We start from the raw sequence: 23,233 nt of genomic DNA, 5'->3' as shown, positions 1-23,233 counted from the left end.
CTTCACTTGCCAAAGGCCTCAGCAAAGAAGACTGAGGATCTGTGCTCCCATTCATTACCCAGCGAGCAGTCTCGTGTCCTGCTAGAGAGGGAGGTAGTGAAAAAAATTAACAGGTGAAACAATGGAAGGAGCAGCATTGCCATGGTGGTAATGCATAATCCTGCAGTTTCAGAATGAACACTGTGCAGTGATTATGGATGCAGCTAGTTCACATGAGAGTGCTTTGTAAGTGTGTGCACAGAAGGAGATGAGGAACAGCACACATGCTTTTATGTCTTGAGTTCAGTGTTCCCTTTCCAAAAATGTTGAACCCAATCCTCGTTAGTGCATCTCAGCATCTTGACCCCATTGTGGGGAGTGGGAAGGGGGAGATCATTTTGTTCTTATGTGAATAAGACCTATTTTTTCAAGTCCAAGTTTATCAGTAGCATAATTAATTTTGGTTACTCTTGATAAATTTTCCCCATGTAATGCTGACTCAGTGTCTATATGGTTAGATTTTTACATGACAGTTAAAGGGCTTTTAATAATACCACGTTGACCCTAGCAATAGTTCTTGTTCCTTGGCTATAAAGATGGGCCAATTTCTATTCAGATTTACATCAGCATAAATCTAAAGTTACAGCAGAGAGGAGAATCTGGTCCCACAATCTTTTTCTATGGAAACTTTAATTTCAGGAAAAAATATTGATTTTTTTTTAAAAAAGAAATGCAATATTGTTTCAAATATCTATATTTTCCTTTTCAAAATAAAGGACCTTACTTTCAGTCTTATTTTCTCATCTATTTATAAGATACATATTTACCACAATTCTCAAGTAAAAGTTCATGGTGAGGGGAAAAATCTAAATGTTGTAAAAGCTACAGGGTTTTAGTTCACAGAAAAGTGAAAATCTCTGTCTTGTCTTTGGGTTAAATTCTGGTTTAGATTAGGTTTATATTATTCTGTCTTCCATTGTTTTCCACTCTAGCCAATCTAAATTCTCAGCCTCATGTGACTTGTGATAAATCTCCCTTTTTGCTTCTTCCACTATAGGATCAGATTTAGAGCTGCTGAATCCTAGTCTTAAAACAATTATCTTTGTATTCAAATGTTTTGTACTCAAGTGTTTACAGGTTGTTTCCAATAGGAGGAGAAATTGATGATAGGCATTTCTTTGATATAATCCTGTTTATTTATAAATCATTACAAAGTCCTGTTTCCCTGAATGCAGGAGGAACTGACTGAACAGAAGACCGTTTTCTTGTTCAGTTTGAAACCTCTTTGAGCCAACACTTAACCAAAAAAACTCTTTTTTCCCCTCAGGGTCACACTAGGGCTTCTCTGGCTGTCTGGACATTTTTGTTCTTTTTCTCTGACCTTCTGTGTGCTTCTGCCACTTCTTTGCCTCACACATACACGGATGATTCAACTAATCAGTACCTTAGCCCCATCTGTCACTTTTCATCACCACAGAAAAACCTTGGGTCACATGGTTCAGCTTCTACGCAAGCCTTGTCATTAACCTGTGTTTTGGGAGGCAGTTCTCTGATTCAGCTATCTGGTTCCAGAAAGGAGCTTGATTGTTTCTTACATTTATTCTGAATGAAGGCCATGTCTATACAGAGAGTTAGTGCATGGGAAGCATTACAGCTCTCGAGCATGCCAGGCACTAACTGGCCCTGCACTGAAGGTTTTGTAGTACACTTTGACATACTGCTATTCCAAACAGTGACTTAAATTAAACAGCAAAGGAGTTAGTGCATCCATTCAGTGTGTGGCTTCTACTCTTGAAATACAGTTCTGCTTGTGTGAAAAAGACTGTTACTGTCTGAGATGGATGTGCCTTCATTGAAATAATTATGATGTTGAGAAGACAAAACTAATTTTTTTTTCATTTTGGTGATAGTTCATTATACAGACATAACTTAAATGCTTGATTAAAGTACAGCAGATTTAACACTAGATTTCAAGACACAGAAGACTTATGGCTTTTTTCCCCACAGATATTTTATAGGTGCTATTTAATTGGAATGAGGAAGAATTGGCTGAATATGCATATAATGTATAACAGACACTCAGTAACATTATTCAGCAAATAACAATGCTAAATTACTGTATAAATAACGCCATTAGGTTGGCCAGCACATATCAGGTTCAAAATTAAAATGGAATACTGCTGCTCAGGCTATATACCGAGTCTTAGATATAATTGCCATTCTGATTATTAATGGTCCCTGGATTACTTACTGTTTTGTCATGTTGCACTGAGAGTCTGAGCAGAGCCTCCCCTTTAATATGTAGTGCCTGTTAAGCCACAGATTAGGCAAATGGCTCAATTCTGCCAGTATTATTACATTGCAATATACTGTTAGATAAAAATTCTGTCATTTCTACAAGGTTCATCTGAATTGATGCATTACAAATGGCCTTTCAAACCTTTGTAAACTGCTTTTCTTAGTTCACCTGACATGTCTAGGCACATTAACTCTTTATTTTGTTCTGTTTTTTAATATAGGTCTCTGCAGCTTTTTTTTTGTATGCACGTTATATTTTCTTGAAAAATAAAATAAAGTATAAAACCAAAGTACTATTTATGAGAAATCAACATTTATTACAGGAAGCGTGAGACAAAACATCAGTCTCATAAAACAAGTTTATTTTCCACACATATCCTTCTGTTTCAGTCATTTGTCATCTTATATGCAATTTACATTCCGTTTGTGGAGAAACATACTGAGTGCTCCGTATACCTTATTTCTAATTTTATAAGGAGAAAGCGTAATCATATAAGTAGAAAACCTAAATAATTGCTGACAAAGTTTTAACAGTAAAGATCTGATCATTGCACTAACTTACTATAAAGTATTCCTGGCCTAAATGTAGATCTCTCATACTGTTATGATGGAGAGTGGATACAATGATGTTGAAGCTTGTAGGTATGACAGCTGTCATTCAGTCAGGATAAATGTAAGCAGCAGTTAAGCTCTTAAAAAAATAGCTGAAATCATAGGAGCCATTGTTCAAATCACAGGACTCATACAAAGCCAGTCAGGAACTGAGTTGTGGGTGAAGGGGTTTCACACAGGGTGAATGCAAATGCAGAAGGCTGGGTATTGCTTCGTGGAGCAGTCTCTGTGTGTGAAGCAGCACCCAGAAAAATAGAGAAGCAGCAGGAAGCCAAGGACACAGTGAGAGAAGCACTCGCAGAGTGCGCTGTGAGAAAGCCAAGAGAGACTGCTCTTCTGGCAGAGTGCTGGCTGGAAAGAGGCTTGAAACTGTGAGCAATAAAGATACCTCCTGTTTGATTCCTACTGCGTTCTGTTTCCAAGAAGTTTGGGTACATTCTTTGATGCAGGTATTTCTGTTTATTTGCAAAGAAATAGCTGGTTCCATCATCAGTTACTCTTCCTAATGGAAACAACCAGTAAGACGCTGAATATTGCCCAACTGCTTAGGCCAAAGGGGTTGGCAGTATTTCACACTTTCCCTCTGCATTCCTGTGCAATATTCCAGATAACCTACTTTGGAAAGCCAAAGAAATACAAATATACACTACAAAAGCAATGTTAATATGTGCCCATGTTGTGATTGTCAGCACTCAAGCATGCAGCTCCACCTCTGCATGTGCTGCGGAGCATTGCAAAATGTCTTTCAGGGTACATATAGGCGTAAATGCCAAGTCAGGCCAGCTATAAACAGCAGGCATGCAATGCCACCTAAGCCATAAAGCAAATTGGTGTGGTTCCTGTAATGGAGGTTTGCTGGGCAGCTTCTCTGTGAATGTTGAGATGAGCTAGGAAAGCTCCTTGCTCAGTGAAGGTTTTCTGGTAGAAATATGTGTGCAGTATCAGTAATAACTAATTTGTAACTATTTTGACACCGAGGCATGAGGTTATGTTTGGTGGTGGATATTTTAGATGACTGCAGTACATTTGTGAAGGACTAAGGATTAAGGACTATAGTCTGTCCTTAGTTGGTAGAAAATGAATATGTATCAGAAGCCCAGGTGATTTGTTTTAAATTATATTTTAGGGGTTTGGCAATGCATAGCTAAGCCTGAGTGCAATTAATTATACCTTTTGGCAGGAGGGCTTCAATGGCATGGTCCAGCAGGTAGGGTGCTATCCTGGACTCTGGGAGACCTGCATTCAGTTCCTCACTGTACCAGAAGCTTCCTTTTGGGCTCAAGGCAAGTTACCTAGCCTCTCTGTGCTACTGTAAAATGGCGGGGGGGGGGGGGTAATAGCACTTCACAACATCAGGTGAGGTAGGGAGGATAAATACACTGAAGATTGTATGGGCCTCAGACACTGTAGAGATGGGGACCAGAGATGTGGTTGAGACACTATGATAGGCCCCCTATCAGTGGGGGGACAGGAGCAGACATCAAGAAATGTGTATTCTAACCTAAAGACATAGTAACTTGTTCCCAATCTGGAAAGGCTGTTACCCAGGCCTTACACTAGACATTATTTTATACCACATAATTTGATCTACTGTGATTTCTCTGTTTCTAACTCAAACAACCCTATTTTTAACTTAAGATAAATTTGGAATGATTGGACCAGAAGTTCAGATGTGCCCAAGGAGAAGTGAGGGGCACAAAGGAGCCATTTACACCCTTCATTCTAAGGCTGATCCTAATTTCATAGTAGCAGCCGTGTTGGTCTGTATTCGCAAAAAGAAAAGGAGTACTTGTGGCACCTTAGAGACTAACAACTAACTAACATCGGATGCATCCGATGAAGTGAGCTGTAGCTCACGAAAGCTTATGCTCAGATAAATTGGTTAGTCTCTAAGGTGTCACAAGTACTCCTTTTCTTTTTACTAATTTCATAGTTAGGCATGTTTAGATCAGCGTCAGGGTGCTGTAAACTATGCAGGTTTCTAATGACCCTCTAGGACTTTTCTGGAAGCTCAGGCTCATTGAGATGGCTGGGCTACACCATTGCCCTCCCCCAGGAATCCTCCCTGCATTGGGGAGTGAAATAGGAACTGATAAGGTGGCCCTAAGGAGGTTCCCATTAAACACCTGAACTCCACATTGAAGTCTGACTTGTGATGGGGAGATCAGCACAAAAGGGACTTCTTGGTCTCAGGCCAATTACCTACCTCCCCCACCCTGCCCTTTTTTGTGTGTGTGGCTGCTGACTCCTGAAGAAAAGGCACCTGTTCCAGACAGGTGCTGTTGAAATTTCTGGCTATCATGAGTTGAGAACAGAGCGCCAACATCAGAGCTTGATGAGCAACAGGACTGGGCCAACGTCAGGCTAGATTTTTTTTTTTATTTCCTCCATTTACCCATCTTCAAAGTCAATGGGAAGTTTGCCTACTATCAAATTATTGCTCTAATCTGAATTTATGGACAGTGACCCAGACTCTCAGCTGGAACAGTTTGACATTGACTTTTGTGGATCTTGGCTGATATATACTAGCTGAGGATTTGGCCTCGTAATTTTTTTTCTTTTTTAGAAACACCTAAGACAGAGAAATAACTAGTTAGTTTTTAAAAGTCTAAACAAATGATGCTAATAGTTGTTTTTATTTTTGTCTTTTGTCTCTGATGCTTTTCCCCTCTCCCAAGGTTAAATCAAATAGATTAGTCCATTGCCTGGTTAAATCCTAAACTTGTAGTATCCTCAGATTCCCTCCATGTGCAGCGATGTGTCCTCAGATGCCTTTAAAAACTTGTTCCATAATTCAGTTACTTTCTGTGTGCAGAAATTCTGTCTCAAATTTGCCTAATGGCTAGATTCTTTCTCAGCTTTAGTACATCTTTTGTTTCTTCTTCTTAGTGAATCTTTTATTATAACTCAGACTCCCGCTGTAATTTTGCTGTGCTGCTTTTCTGAGATGAAGGAGGGCTTTGCAGCTTCAGTAGCTAATGAACACCCTGCTGTCCCGCCCTGATGCAGAGGCCTGGTATGAAAATATTTAAAGAATTCATGTCAATATCTGGCTGAAGATTTCTGCAAGGGTTGTGCACAGCCACTTTCAGGAATCTTCATAGTTTTAAGGTCCTTGGAAATTACTGTTCCGTCTAATGGACACTTAAATGATCTAACACAATAAAGAGGTATCTGGATTTTGCACGGCAAAGAATTCAATAAATGTATAATCCTAAACTGGGCTCAACAGTTCTTCTAGAGATCCACTCCTCTCACCCTACGATAAACAGAAACACCTTAGTCATAAGTGACCAAAACAAGGATTTAACAAAAATCACATAGAATGTAATAAATAATTATGCACCATGTATGAGATGCTTTTAAAATACTCTAGCAGAGAATTGAATTCTTTTCTGTAGAATCTACTGGATTTGAATAATTTCTATAGAATCTTGTTCAATTTCTTGTAAGTGTAGTAAATTTTACAGGACTCATATTTCTTACAAAATCATAAGTTATTCCATATTTTTTCTCCAATTATTTTTGTTAATTTTGTTATTTTAAAAAATGAATATGCAGACTATAAAAAGCCAATTTCTGGAGGGCCAAATTTTGAAGTTAGGTATGCAGCACATATGAAAAACCACAGAAACCAGGTATTATATATAACCACAGGCACTTTGTATCAGCTGTTGTATTGATCACAAGAAACACCAGATTTGTACATTTAAGTTTGCTGTGCAAAATATATGGAGTGACTTCTACCTTCCTAACTTTGGACATCTGGACAGCATTGTTTTGTACTATTCTGTTGCACAAAAATTGAGGGGCTATAAATTAACAAACAAACCCTTGTCTCAGAACTGGGCAGAGATGTTAATACTGGTACACACAGTAACACTATGATGTTAGGGTCTGATCCTTTCAACTTCTACTGATGTGAGTAATCCTTTTTCTGGAGTAGTCCCTTGATGATTAACTGGACTACTCATCAGAGTAAGGATTACGGCATGACGAAGGGGTTGAATGATTAGACTCTTAATTTCTAACTCTGAAACACAGTCAAGAAATCATTTTTTGCCAAGTGGGCAAAATAGGAAATAATTTGTATCTAAAATGTAACTATTGAAGGACTTTCAGTTTTTTAAAGTCCCTCTAAATGGGGGGAAATGTTTGGAAATCATGATTCTCAAAGCTTTATTAAAAATAATTTACAGAACTCTCTGGCAGTTAAGTGGGATCCTATTCATTCTCTAGTGGGTATAGATTATTTAGAATCAAAGGAATATTAGGTTGTACTATGTCAGATTGTGAACAGGTTACCAAATGAATCTTACCTCCAGGCACCTATCAAGATGTGAAAAGAGCTGCCTAAGGAATTTAACCAAGGGTTATAGCTCTCCTGGAGACTTGAGCCCAGATCACAATGCCAGTTATACTTGCTTAAATCTGGTGTAACTCTCCTGAAGTTAACTCCCAGCTGATTCCTGTCTCGTTCTGATTCATGTTGTGTGACCTTCACATGAGCATGCAGGGTGGGGAGGAGGTGGAGAGGGACGGTATATGGGGCCATCCGATTGCCTTGCAAAGCTTTAGAGGGGCTAAACACATCAGCATTCCCTTCAAGGACTGCTCCTTCCAAACTCCCCATGGGCACAAGGCCTCCCAAAGAGGGCAGGACCATGCTGTCCCCTCCCTACTCTGCAGTAGTCTATGGAGTGGAACTGAAAAGCAGGAAGATACAAAACTGCACCCCATAAGAATATCACATTGGTGGAAGAGTGAGCCAAAGAACAAGTGAACATGGGGACCCCAATTTTAAAGTTTGTCTCCAGTAGGGCTCCCAGTGCTGTACTGCCATGGCCAAAATGGTACTTTGGCTCTACTAAAATACCTTCTTTAGGCACTTACTGAAATATACAATTGCAGAATTGCATGCTCTAGCTAAAAAATAACCTCTGAATTTTCCCCACAGCATCACTTTCAAATAAGTGGTTGTGCTCAATAATTTTGCTTCAGTCTGAAAAGATCCAGTATTCAATAGCACGTACTACCTTTTTATTTTTTATTACCATCAGTCCTCTGATGTTTAGAAACTCAAGAGGAAGGACATTTCAGACCCCTTAACGAATACTTTGCAGGAGTGCATTTTTCTTTTGCTTTCATTCTCCACTTATCAGGATGTATTGTTGGATTTCTGCATTTTAAATGAGACAAAGTAAGTTTGAAGGATGCTAAACTATAGAATCCATGTCATGCTCAGAAGGAAAAAACACAGTGTAAAATGTAAGAACAAAGATTCACTTTCCACTATGCAAAAACTGAAAAGCAGGAAGATATAAAAGGTGGTTTTCAGAAGAGATGTGACTAGCTACAACATTTGGGTTTAGAGACAAAGTTCAATTCCAGCCCAAAGTCTGAATGAGGGGGATTTTAGATCTATGATTTTTTTCCATCTCCTGAGTTAGGCTCTTTTAAAATGACTCATTCTGTTTTACTCATTTAATCCTGTTGCATTTGAGGTGTGTATATTTTGTTCAGAGTGTGTAGAGTTGACTGTGCCTACAGTTTGCATCAGGAACCCATTTACATGGCAGTTAATCTCAAATATTTCTATTGCCAGCTCTACCATTACATTTTTAGTGCAGAGTAGTAGTGTGGAGCTCCTTTGAAGTAAACTCATTAGTTTTCACACAGCAGCTCTTCCTTGGACATGAAGCCATGCATGTTGAAAAGTATTAACTTCTTCTCCTACCTAATTATGTTATTTTTTAAAATGTGTTTATGATGCTTCTATTCTGATTAGACATACAGTGGCTCATTAGAGCTGAGAGTAATTGTTATCGTCTGGTATTTCCAGTGTTCATAAAAGTGAAGCAATGCTTTTTTCTCATCACTTTTATGCTACTGCTGTTGGTGAAAAGAAAGACACTGCTCCCTTCCCACTAGGGAACAGGGAGGAGGCGGGGAACAGCCCCTTAAGCCTGAGGAAAGCTTGAAAGACCTGATTCAAGCTTTGCTGTTTCATTTCTGTCCTTGTTACTTCTAACAGAAGCAGCACAAGAGGAAAGATGCCATCATTTAAAACAACCTCCCTTCCACACAGACAAGGGGCTCCTTCCATCCCACCATTCTCCCCCAGAAACTCCCTATGCACCACCCTCCCATTGTCCTCTACTTCATGGACTCCCTGAAACCTCTCTACGGCTTCCCTCATGCCAGGAGCTCTGTGAGTCATTCCCCTCCCTCATGCCAGGGTCTCCCATTCTCTTCCTTCCCTTTCAGGGCTCGCTTCGCTTGGCCAGTAACCTTCCTCCACTAGTGAGAAGCACCCAGCTTAGGAACTCCACCCTCCCCTACTCTGGATAGGAGGCAGAGTGAGCCCTCTGTCAGGGACCAGGGCATTTGAACTTCTTGGATTTGGGGGCTTTGAAGCCCTGACTTTAAGAAGCAATGTTATGAGTGTCCTAGAAGAGAGAGAGAGAGAGAGAGCTCTGAATATGTAATTAGTCATTTAATATGGAATGTGCCAATAGACAGTGGTCATACATTTTAAAAAGTGTCTTAGGGCCAGATCCTCAAACATATATAGTCAGGCAAGGAAGGATTAGACTTTTATCGGTAAATATCCATAAATGTCAATTTTGCAGTACACACACATCCATGAAAAAATATTTCCATTGAGATTATTTAAATTTATAAATAGGCAAAGTAAGAAAAATGCTGCTTGAGAGTGTATTGGAGTTTGATTTAAGGATGTTTACTTTCTATATTTTGTTGTTGACAATGTAGTTTTAATGGTTATAAAGTTTTAACTTTTTGAATCTCAAAATCTACTGTAACTAATTGTCTGACCTCGCATAATTTCTTGCATAATTTCTGGGAGAAATTTAAATAAATAAAAATAGAAAAATGTGTAAGCATCAATATGTCAAAATGATAAAAAAAAAACAAATGTTGCCAAGCCTCTAATTGCCATTAAAAGTCAAGGGGACATAGTCACTGAGGCCCAGATCCTCAAAATGACTTAGATTCCTAAGTCCCATTGACTTTCAAGGAGTTCAGTGGGACTGAGGCACATCTGAAATTGTTGCCGAGTATCTGTTGTTTGCAATCCCATTACAAACACTCACCGGCTTTGCTTCTTCTCCAGTCATATCCTTGCTTTTCACCTATAAGAGTTTAGGAGCAGGGGGGAAGAAAGTGGTTGAGAAGACAGCATGCATAAAGGTTTTTTTTTTCCTTTCGCCCTAATGTAATTGTGTTTCCATTTAACATGCCATACAGGTGTAACCTCCATAGGGTTAGTATATTCAATCAAACAGCAGGTGCAGTTACAGCATGTGAAGCACACTGGTGGAACTCTGCTAAAACCTAGCATGGGAACATTCTTATATGTGCATGCATTTTTATTTACTCTTCTATATCAGGGCTTGCTCCCCAAGCCTTATTATTCCAGCACCATCAAACATTCACCAGGCATTTGGCTCTAAATTACAGAGACCCTGTGATAAACTCCTTTGGGTTGGATTTCTATTTCAATGCATTCCACTCAAATTGAGGCGAAGGATTCAAGCAAAGTGTTTATTTAAACATAGTACATTCTTAACCAGGTGTAAGTACAGGTAACCAGAGAAGAGTGCCTGTTGTCTTTTGTCCCCTTATTCCAAACTGCGGAGAGACACAATGGTTTTGTCTAATTTCCAACCCAATATAGATTCCGAAGTTTCACTGCAATTGTATTGTTTGTTCACTCAGGAGAAATGCAAGGGGGAGGAGGGAAAGTTTCCTAGAGACTGCAAAGAGGACAAATACCATAACGCTAATAATTAATAAAAGGATTAAAAGTGAAGCATTCAAAGTGGAAAGGAAACTACAGAGAGTATATGGAAAAAAGTAGTAGAGGGGAGGTAGACAAATTCCAATGAAAAGACTATATTCTGTGGAGATCTCCTAATCATGCAAGCCTAGTATTTAGAAGGGGTTTTAACAGTAGAGAAAAGAATGGCCCTGTGGTTAAGACACTGGATGGGAGTTCAGGAATTCGGAGTGAAATTCTTGGCGCTGCCACAGACTGTGCTTGACCTTAAGCAAGTCCCTTATGGGGCTTCACAATGGGACGTAAGCACTGTGATGCAAAGCATCAAAAAAACAACTTTTAGGTGTCTCAAAAATTGCAAAGCCTGAGTTAAGTGCCTAGGCTCCCTATACAATGAATGAGGTGACAGAGATGCCTTAGATTGCTCCTCACAAAACCCAGCAGGGTAGGTGGGGAGCCACCTAAGCTAGCCAATGGGAGATGCTGATGACTGGGGTATGTGCTAAGTCCTCTCCTTCTCACAGAAGGCGCCATTCTCTGGTAGCAATCCGCAGCCCAGAATCCCTCTCCTGGGGTCACGTGATTTAGGGCTTGTCTACATGGTGAAGTAAAGCATGCTATAATATCTAAAGCACTACATTAAAGCACACTAGGCAATCTTTAGTGCATGCCACCAAGGTCTACATGGGCCAATTAAAGTGCAACACATTAGTGTGCTTTAGAAATCATGTCCCCATAATGGGTATTACCACACTGTACAGACAAGCTCTTAGACCTCTCAGGGTATATCTGCGGGGTGGGGACAAAAAACCATGCAGCAGCAATCTCAGAGCCTGGTTCAACTGACTCCGGCTTGTGGGGCTTGCACTACAGGCTAAAACTAGCAGCGTAGATGTTTGGTCTGGAGCCCAGACTCCAAGACCCCTCCTCCCTTGCTGATTTTCAGATCCTAGGCTTCCAACCCAAGCCAGAACATTTACACTGCTATTTTTAGCCCAATAGCACAAGCCTGAAGTCAGTTGACCTGGGCTCTAAGTCTTGCTGCGATTGGTCTTTTTTGGAGTGAAGAAGTAACCAAAGGTGTTTGTTGTAAGAATGACTTAAGCAGACAACTAACTCCACACAAGTTGGGGTGGATGGACTTAAACTGTAATTAACTGAGAGAGAGAATATGATGCTGTAGTATGGTGGTTAGGACACTCACTTGTGAGGTTAGAGATTAAAAGTCCAGTCCCCCTGCTCTAATCACTCTTTATACACAGTGGAGCAACTTTAACAAGAAGAGACTGTGAGAGACCCACATCAGACTATCTTATAGTTCAGCATTCTCCTGAGAGGTGGAGGATACCTGTTCAAATCCCTTCTTCTTCCTCTGGCTGAGGAGGGAATTGAACCTGGGCCTCCCACAGCCCAAGTGAGTGCTCTAACCATTAGGGTAAAAACTATAACAGGGGCACCTCAGCCTCTTCTGGACAGTTTTGAATGGGACTGGATCCAGTAGGTGTGTTCAGCGGCTATTTACCCAACTGGGCCCTGCATGCAAGGTCGGTAGATGAATCCCTGTCTTTCCTGGTTCATGAATTTCTCTGGGGCTTGGCTTAGGAGACAGGCATGCGCTCACTTAGAGGGAGGCAGAAGTACATGTGCCCAGAGACAGAAATTCAGCTGCCAAGGGGACCTTTTCCTGAAACGTTAGATGCCTACAGGGTTCATGGCAGGCCTGTGAATTGCAGTGGAGCCTAAAACTGGGACTTAGGTGCCTAAACCTGAGGTTTAGGCGCCTATGTATGTGGTGAATCTGGGCCTTAATTTTTCTGTCCCTCCATTCTGCATCAGAAACTGGGGATAAAACTTCTTTTCTCAGTCTTGTCCATTTAGATTGTCCCTGTCCTGAAGAGTTTAGTGTCTTATTATATTTATGTAGAGTACCTAGCACAATGGGATCTTGACTGGGGTTGGGGCCTGTATGTACCACCATAGTATAAACATCACAGGCATCCATTCAGAGTGCACTAAATGAGGGCTTGTTTGGTTAACATTAATTCTGTAGGGTGTGTGGGGAGTAGAGACACAGTTTGCTCTAGGGGAAAAGACTCAGTTGTGTACTGGGCCCCCAAACCTTGTGGATGCAATAAACAAAAATACGGCGACATAAACAAACAAACCATGAGTTTTGCTTGTCCCAAGTCCCAGTTCCAACAGTGCTCTTACAGATATGGTCCTGTTAAATAAGGATCAGAAGTCCATTACATTTCGGCAGCCTGCAGGTACATCAATAACACTATAAGTGGCCTCGCTGCAACTGAATTATATTTCCAGTATTAAAAAGCATTTTCTGCAGGAAATAAACTGGATAAAGTAATGATTGGTAAGAGGGCTGCCATGAACCTACATCCCCACAAAAATGCTGTGTCTCTTCTCCTTTTTGCTCCCCACTTTAAATTCTCTCTTTATTGGCTCCAATCTTTGGCATTCCTGCTTTATACTTTCTTGACTTTCTGATCCATTCAGTATGTGTGAGAGATTACAAACAAGATGAAATTGACTACAGTCCTTATATCTCTCAATTTCAATTTGTTGCTAGTCAACTCCAGACTGAACAGCAGGGGAACAGATGCAGGCAGGTGGAGGTTTACCTGTTTCTGGAAATTTGGGGGCATATATGCTCCTTGTTCCAATTACATGGCAACTCTGTTGGGGTGTATGTGAATCTAAAGAAGGAGCAATATTCTGCTTTCACAAATGCCACTAGATAGCTGGAGCATCTTTTTGCCTTCAGTACACTCGTGTACTAGCAGAATCTGGTCTAAGGTACTGGTAGGCTCTGTAGTCATTGAAGCACATAAAATGGGAGTAAAGTGAGAGCATAACAGAGTTCATTTATTTATGAACTATTTGGCATTCTACAAGAGAATGTTATATCAACCAATCTACTCTGACTTGAGAATAAAACAATGAATGTATGTGAACTGTGAAAGAAGAGCAAATCCAAGACATGGTCTTCGTTCTTCTACTCCCACATTTATAATAGAAGTGACACTGTGTCAGCCTAGCATTTCTGGAAATGACTATTTAATAGGGGGCCCAATTCTCCTCTGGGTTACTCCAGTGTCAGTCAGACACAATTCCATTAAAATGAAAGTTGTAAATCCACTTTAACTGACAAGAGAATCAAGCCCAGGGAATGCAGCTTTGAAAAAGCCTTAACAGCAAGATCTTTTCAATTCAATAGTCTCTAACAGCATTTGTATCCTGATGACTGTCACTGTAGAGGGGCATTTCGGCAACCAGCCAGGTGTCCTACCCACGGCCAATTATTGGGATGGACTATCAATCTTCTGTTTGTTGCATTTATCTATCTAATAGGCTTTTGTAGGAATTTAGCATAACTAAGGCAAGAGGGGTGGACGGGGGAAGCTATCACGTGGAGCGGGCTTGACTCTACGCCCTTTTTGAATATGTAGGGGGAAGCGTCTGTGAAAAACAGAAAGTCTGGATATATTTTAGCACTGCTGTTATGGGGAAATATGACTGCTAGACTAACTGCTTGGAAACTGCTCACTTAGCAATTATTTTTTTTAATTAAATATTTTTGAAACACCCACTTTTTGCCTGGTTACTGATTCTGTTTGGTTAGCCATGTACATTTTTCTTGATTGACATGTCTTTGTAACTTTTCAAGTATAAGAGGGGAACTGTGTGTTTGGTCAAGCAGTTCGCTTCATGAACACATGAATATATCCAGCCACAGACAGAAGACTGGCCACCAGAACTCTGCTGGTTGAGTCACCCGAATACTGGTCCAAAATCCTGAGGGGTAATTATCAATTTGGGGTGTTCTATAATCTATTGCGTGTGTGTTTGCTTGAGACTAAATAAAGCAGTGACTTCGAGTAAAGGTATTCCAATGGGAATGCTGAAGAGTAATAAATTTCTGGCTTTAAGTAAAAGATGTGGTTTTGATTTGTTTGTATCAGCCATATAGCAGATCAAAGTGCTGCATCTCCCTTGGTTTGTCCTGATACCACTTTGCATAAATTGAATTTACTGAGAGCTTTGGATTTGGGGAAAATACTGGTAACAACATTGTTCCCTGGGAATTAAAATATAAGAATGGCCATAATGGGTCAGACGAATGGTCCATCTTGCTTAGTATCCTGTCTTCTGTCAGTGGCCAATGACAGATGCCTCAGATTGGAATGAATGTAACAGGGCAATTACTGAGTGATCTAGTCCCAGCTTCTGGCAGTCAGAGGTTTAGGGACACCGATGCACAAGGTTGTATCCCTGACCATTTTGGCCAATAGCCATTGATGGATCTATCCTCCATGCACTTACCTAATTCTTTGTTTCATCCACTTATTCTTTTGGCCTTCACAGCATACTTTGGTAATGAGTTTTATGGGTAGACTATGTGTTGTGCGGAAAAAATACTTCCTTTTGTATGTTTTAAATGTGATGCCTATTAATTGCATTGGCTGATTCATGGTTCTTGTGTTATGTGAAGGGGTAAATAACACTTCCCAGTCGCTTTCTCCACACCATTCATGATTTTATATACCTATCATATCCCACCTTAGTCATCTATTTTCTAAATTGAACAGTCCCAATCTTTTTAATCTCCCCTCCTATAGAACCTGGTCCATACCTCTAATAATTTTTGTTGCCCATATCTAATTCTAATGTAACCTTTTTGAGATCAGGTGACCAGAATGGCATGCAGTATTCAAGGTGTGGGTCTACCATGGATTTATATAATGGCATTATGATATTTTCTCTTTTATTTCCTCTTTCCTAATGGTTCCAAACAGTTTATTAGCTTTTTTGACTGCTTTGCACACTGAGCAGATGTTTTCAGAGAAGTATTCACAGTGACTCCAAAATATCTTTCTTGAGTGATAACAGCTAATTTAAACTCCATCATTTTGTATGTATATTTGGGATTATGTTTTCCAATGTGCATTACTTTGCATTTATCAACACTGAATTTTATCTGCCATTTTGTTGCCCAATCACCCAGTTTTATGAGACTTTGTGACTCTTCTCAGTCAGTTTTGGCCTTAACTATCTTGAGTACTTTGTATCATTTGCACATTTTGCCACCTCACTGTTCATCCCATGAAGTTTTTGCACTGAAAATACTTATTTCCAGATGATGTTACTGATCCATTTGTATAGAGTGTGTGTGTGTGCTTTATAAATAAATCAGTGCAAAAATGTGAGGTAGTGTTGATTAGACAAAAGTTAGGAAATTAAAAAACAAGGTCTCTCCAACAGCATGAACTCAGCTGCGTGACACACAATATATTTTAGTCCTGTTTTTATGGGTAAATGTGTGCTGTAAGACATGAGGAGCTATGTATGAAATATAGGCTACAGAAAAATTAGGATGTGCACTAGGCACATGTTATAGGAACCTCAACTTTTCACATTTTCTGACTTTAAGAAAATACAAACTCTTCAATCTTAAAGTTTATTTTTTGTAGCTTTTGCATTTAATTTTGTTGAATTTGCTTTTTAAAGGAAAAAAAGAAAAAAAGTAAATAATTTGTGTTTAACATGTGTGGATAGTGTCCATGTAACCATCATGATCTGGGGTACTTATGTAACCCTGAGCACCTTAAAATGTTCTGCTGCTGTAGCTTCCTTGTCTGGGGGCTCCCAGCCAGCATTCATTGAGTGTCTGTGTGATAAACCACCCTGGACCAGTAGCTCTGACTCCAACAGTCTACTTGTTATACTATAGCCATATTCTGGCCCTCGTCAGCTTTGGTTAAACCTGAGAAGATGACCCCAACACCCTCCAGTCCCAGGTTTTCCCAAAAGATGTGTTCTGGAATGTCCAGTCCTTTCCTGGATTAGTCAGAGGAATAATAAGGTTTATTTGCTCCTTGAACAGGACAAAGTGCACAATTTATCATTTTAACTGGAGTTAGCTATCGCTTTAAATCAAACTCAGCACTTAGCTGGTTTTCATTAAAAGTAAAAAAGTTTATTAACAAAAGAAGACGTACTTGAACTCACTTTAAATTCTAAAGATAGTTAGAAATAGTTTGAGGCAAAAAAGCTTTCTAGTGGCTAAAGACTTAACATAACAAGCTACAGCCTTTGTTCAAGGTAGTTTCCTTACCAATCAAACTTCCACCAAGATGGTTAACCAACCCTAGGATCTTTCACAAAGTCCACGGTGCTCACTTCCTTTGTCTTCTTCGGTGAAAGATAACTTGGGGTTCTTTATCCCTCTTTTATAGTCCAGTGAACTTTTGAAATAGATTTTCTGAGGATTACCCTCCAATATAGAGTTTATTCAAGTGATGAGGAAGGAAACATGGATTTTACTAGTGAAGTAATTTCTATGCTGGCTTCTTCCCCTGCTGGTGTTTGCTAAAATGCAAATGCATGGACACGTGACAAGTGTTTGCTAATTGACTCTGGTGACACCTGGCTGGAGGCATCTGCCTGTCCTTTGTCTGGAGAAACCTGTTTAGCCACTTCCCAGACTTGTCTGGTAAACTCATTTTAGTTCCACATTCCTTCACAGTTGTAAAGTCTCTGGGACATTTTACCATACGTACACCACACAAGAATATTAATAATCAGTGTTTTAGCTTTCTATTGATATCTTACATGACACCTTTTTAGACACAGGTTTCGACATTAGTCAATTGGGGTACACTGAATTGGTCGAGCCAGCTGAAACTCACTACTGCATACCAGTGAATCTGCCTCCCCCATATCTGACAGATGCAGGACTCAGAGGAGAAACTATAACAATTGGGGAGAGAGAACAAGAGAGAACACCCGTGAGACAGATTCAGCGAGGAGTAGGGCTAGTGGGTAGCTGCTATTAAAGGACTGCTTAGGCTGCAGTGATAGTGCTTTCCCTTAGAGCTGTTTCTGGCCTTCTTTTCTCCTTGACCCAGCACTGGCCGTGCTCAGAAAAATCCAGTTAAATGTCTTACTGTCATGGAGACAAGAAGTAGAAAAATGGTTTCTCTGAGAAGAAATAACTACTGGTGGTTCTCACTAGTAACATCTGCTCCTTCTGTAGTGGCTACAGCTGCTTTGACTAACCGGCTTCCCTGGAGAAGAAGAGAATTCAACTTTCCCCAGCACTTCTGTACTATGGTGTCAGTAATATAGATGTGAAGATAAAGGGGAAAGAGGGAGAGAGATTTTATGTACTTCTGTGTGTATCTGTCCCTTTGTTTATATATATTATATATATACCAGTATATAAAATAAACAAGACAAAGAAGTGCACACACAACAAAAAAATAGGTATAATTTGTCCTGCAGAATCTTCTTCACTACTGAAGGTGGGTAGGAAGGTAAAACCAAATTTAATTTTCAGATCCCAGGGTCAGATTACAAGGGTGGAAAATTAGGATAAATATATTTTAATTTGTAAAATGAGTATATTTGATCTGTAATCTACTGCAACCCAATGCATATGCAACCCCATGATGTGATTTGAACAGTCACTTTTCAGAGACAAAATGCACTTTGATATCTGCTCTCAGTTTCACCAATATATTGTTCCTCAGACTATGTGAAGTCCAGATATAGATGACAGAAGCTTCTCACCAGCCTCAATTCACCATCAGTCAATAATATTAAATTATATTTCACATTGATATGATGCCTTTCAGCCCCGAATAGTTTACAGATCATAGGCTATACATACACTGCCACTGAAATGCACTTCTGGGACAAAGAGTGCTAGCCAGAGAGGCAATGCACTGCACAAAAATCAGTGAAGATGGACAGTTCTCTTAATTCAAGTGCTTTTTTGTGGTTCCCCAAAATGTATTATTATTTCTTGACAACAAATGCCAAAGGTTGTCCAGGTCCTTTTTCAAACAGCAAGAAAAAACAAGGTCCCCGCTACTGTCTGAGTCCACGATTTGTCAAAGTACTTTGTCACATGCTTAACTTTCAGCAAGTGTAATCAGTGGGACTTAGGGTATGTCTACAGCATCTGGAAACAGTCCCCAGCGCAGACACGCTAGCTTTGCTCCAGCTAGGGCACTGAAAATAGCATGGTGGCTGCATAACACAGGCAGTTACTCGGGCTATGTACTGAGAGACTCGGGTAGATAGCCCATGCCGCTGCAGCCACACTACGATTTTTAACACAGTAACTCAAGTGCAACTAGTGTGAGTCATTTTACCTCTGCTGGGAAGATACACCCGTAAGCACATGCTTAAGTGCTTCACTGACCTGAAGTCTAAAAACCAAGCAAGTAAAGAAGAATGGAATGCAATGAGAGAGACCAGGAAAGTTAAGTGTTCATTTTGTTAGTTCCATGGGGATTTTTTTTATTGATTTTTATACGTAAAATGTTTTCTTGCTTTCTTTGTAAAGTGCCTGACAAATGTTTGGCCCTATAAAACAGCAAAAATAATAGTTTGCAGGCTGCACTGAGTAGCTCTTGAATCAAGTGGATATTGTTACCATCCTTCAACTTTGCACTGTATACTTGCCCTCATTTCAGTTTGGTAGTAAAACTTATTTTAGTCTCTGAAATAGGTAGATCTGTCTCTCAGTACCCTCCCAGAGCAATTTTATTGAGTAAGAAGGTGCCATTTTCAGTCAATTTTCAGAATAGAACTGCACTTTGAGAGGTTTCATCTGAGGAATATATTTTAAAAATGTAAAACTAGCTATGTTTAGTTAATATCAGCTCACTATGCATGATAGCAAATGTATCACAATGATATATTGATGTCCTCAGTTTCATACACACAGTCCCATAATTTTGAAATCCATATGACTGCATGGTGAAACTCAAGGAGGAATCTGATCTACAGTTTGAAGTATACCAGAAAATTTAAAGCATTGTATGTATCATGGCATGTTCTATATATATATATACCTGAATATATACTATTCTATATATATACTACTATAGTATATATACTATATATACCTGAATCTGTAGGCACTTCACTGCCACAGTGATGAGTGGCTTGGATACTTATATGGGCTTTTGCTTTTTCTAGACAAGTAAATTGCCAGTGTGTTCAATTTTTATTACTGTTGTACTTAAAACTACTTTTGTTATGTGGTACACAATCTCTGTAGGCATAAGAACAGAGGAAAATGGTCTATTCTTAATATGCACACACACACAGTATTTAAAAAGAAAAGATTGATAGTGAAGAAAACAGTCTTAACTCATGTCAACATTCTGTTCTTATGTTATGCAAATATTTACCTTGTTGTTCAGTTAGGAAAAAGTACTTTAATGTCTTTGGGACATTCCTTGTTTTGCCAGTGAGCTACTGAAAGTTGCTTTAAAATAAAAGGCTGTCATGTACAGGGAGGAACACTGGGAGCTGAAATGTTTTAAGGAAAGGACATGATTGATTTAAATATTTTTGCTTTTTTAAGCATTACCCTTGCAAAATAAGTTTTACAAAGCAAAATAAAAATGCATGATAAGGAAATAGGGCACTCTGGAAGGAAGGAGAGAAAGAGTGAAGTGAATGAACATGTTGGTTTCTTTATAGAGCTACTATTAACAGTTTCTTTGATGTATGCCCCTGTTAGTGCCTGATCTAAAACATAAACTGAATGGATTTTCATTCTACTGTCACTAACACCAGTTTTACACTGGTGTATTTCCATTGTCTTCAAGATTTATTACCACTTTACACTAGACCAGGGTAACTGAAAGGAGAATCAGGCCGATAGTGATTTTTTTTTTTTATCATATAAACTATGCAGATTGCTCCCCTAAGAAACACACTAGCATGTTGTAGTTTTTAATTCCATGAGAGAGACTAAGGGAAACTGATTGAGATTATATGGAACATTTGAACAAATTAGTGCAGTTAGAGAGGTGAATGCATGCATATGTATATTGCCTGCAGGATTAATCAGTGAGTTGAATGTCTAGTAAACCTTAGCAGACTTTCAGAGATGCATGAGAGCTTAAACAGGGGAAAGAGTTGAGATCATATATATATGTATATGCTTTCATACATCTCTGAAGGTCTGCTATGTTTTTAATTTTAGACATTCACCTTATTAACTAATCCCACCAGCACCACACGCACACATGTGTGTGTGTTTATCTGCACTCGTGTGTATATGTATGTTCGGCATGGACATTTAGCAGATGAATCAAAATGTTTTATAATCTAGTATGTTTTAAACCAGGCCTGTATGTTAACTGCAATATTTGACTGACCTTGTAACAGTCACATACAGGAGATAAAATTGGTTGCCAACACCTGGTAACTTTATTAAATAACTCATTTCTGAAGGTTGGTAATTATCCAGAATCTTCTGAAGTTTGAATTATCACTACCCAGCTGCAATGACTTGAATATATTTTTGTTAGTCTGAAAAGTTTAATGTCAAAGAGGGTTCTTTCTCAGTATTAACAAAAAAGGACTCCTAGTTCTTTAACTTCTCTTCGCTGCAAAGGCTGGTGTTCAAGGTAATCTCAAAAGATCATCGGAGTGTTTGATGCTTGTTTTGACTTGCAAAGTCCTCTGATAGAGTTTTTCAAATGGCATTTAAGTGACAGCTTGGATGTAGATGTTGAGAGCTTCTCAGCAGATTTCCCCCCCGGGAGAAAACTGAAAAATGAAAATAGGTGATGTGAGTCCTAACTAAATATTTTTGAAGTGATATGCAAGCACCTGACCCTGTGAGGTGCTGAACAACCTCAATTCCCTCTGAGCTCAGTGAGAGGGTTGGACACTCAGCACCTTGCAGGTTTGGGATCTAGGAGCATGATATTATTAATGCTGGTCAGTGAAAGACTAGGGAACAGCACTTGGGAGAGGAGATCTATGCTCTCAGCCCTGCGATCCATGCTCTAAATTTTGTGTCTCTAAAGGCAGTGGTAGCTCCTTGAAATTTTACACTATTTCTTCTTAGCCTTGTTTGTTTTGTGTCTTCATTTTGTTAAAATTTATTTTGATTTCTCCAAAGCTTTGCAAATTCAAAAACGGTGAAAACCCTATTCATGTATTTCCCCAGGCTTTAGCAGCTAGTTGAAAGCTGCAAACAAATGTCCCTTTGTTTACATGCACAGGATTTATAGGACATGTGTTTTGGGAGTGAGGGAGAACTGGAGGGTACTGCAATTAGGAAGATTCTAGACACAGAGTCTGATGCAGTTAGGGCCATAATTGCCATAGAGGAAGCTGGAAATTGGAACAGTAGGGGGATGTCGTGTTTTGATGTGGCTTCAGTGGATTCAGTGGATCCATTTCTCTGGTGCTAATAATAATAATAATAATGATGATGATGAAAGGGGGGTCAGTTCCTCAGCTGGTATAAATCCATGTAGCACCACTGATTTCAATTAAAGTCCACCAGTTTAAACCAGCTGTGGATCTAGCCCCACATACATGCCAACCAGTGGAGCATATTATATGAGAGCAAAGGCAAGTGAATTCAAAGGGATCAGGAGTATTTTGATCTGGATTTCTGTAATTTTCAATTATTTACCAATTTGTATATTTATGCTTCATATACAGCATTGCTCACATGGATATTTTGGTTTTAATTTACAGAAGGTACATCGAGCTTACTCCAAAATTAAATCCTGAACCACAAATAGAACCGTGTTCTACACTAGGATACTTGTTAGAGCAAGGCAAGTTGAGTTTGCTTTAAGAGTTAGAAATCCAGCAGAGTTATTAGATCACTTATTTCACACTGCAGAGGTAGTGAACTTGTATGGATATGTGCATCAGTGCTTTAATTGTCACTGACTGTGTGACTGATGATATGGGCTGGCCAAGTGATTGACTTCATGTTTACATGCATTGAAGTCAGGCAATAGATAACTGTGAAGACTGACAGCATATTCAAGGTAATAGGCATAAAATATACAAATGTGGTATTAAAAATGGTAAAAATGTCAGTGTTTTGGGAGGAACAATTTTCTATTTGTCTTATAAACTAAAAGTTCCAAGGTCTGAGTTTCAGTTGTGATTGATGGAGCATTACTAATTTGCATAGCAGCTCTGCTTGTCCTGCCCTCACCATACCACTGTGCTACATGGTTAGTTATGAGAAGCCAGTGGCAGCTACAGATGGCTGGGGCACATAAGTTATGAGGAGAGGCTGAGGGAGCTGGGCTTATTTAGTCTGCAGTAGAGAACAGTGAGGGGGATTTCAACTACCTGAAGAGGAAGGTTCCAAAAAGGATAGAGCTCGGCTGTTCTCAGTGGTGGCAGATGATAGAACAAGGAGTAATGGTCTCAAGTTGCAGTGAGGAAGGTCTAAGTTGGATATTAGGAAAAAAAACTATTTCACTAGGAAGGTGGTGAAGCACTGGAATGGGTTACCTAGAGAGGTGGTGGAACCTACATCCTTGGAGGTTTTTAAGGCCTGACTTGACAAAGCCCTGGCTGGGATGATTTAGTTGGGGTTGGTCCTGCCTTGAACAGGAGGTTGGACTAGATGACTTTCGGAGGTCCCTTACAACCCTGACCTTCTATGATCTACATAGGATTAAAGTAGGCTTAGTGCAAAATTCAGTGTCAGAGTCATCTGTGCTTTTAACACAATTC

This window comes from Lepidochelys olivacea (assembly GCF_965140295.1).
Source record: "Lepidochelys olivacea isolate rLepOli2 genome assembly, chromosome: 2".
NCBI lineage: Eukaryota > Metazoa > Chordata > Testudines > Cheloniidae > Lepidochelys > Lepidochelys olivacea.
Note: the sequence above shows the minus strand (reverse complement) of the source record.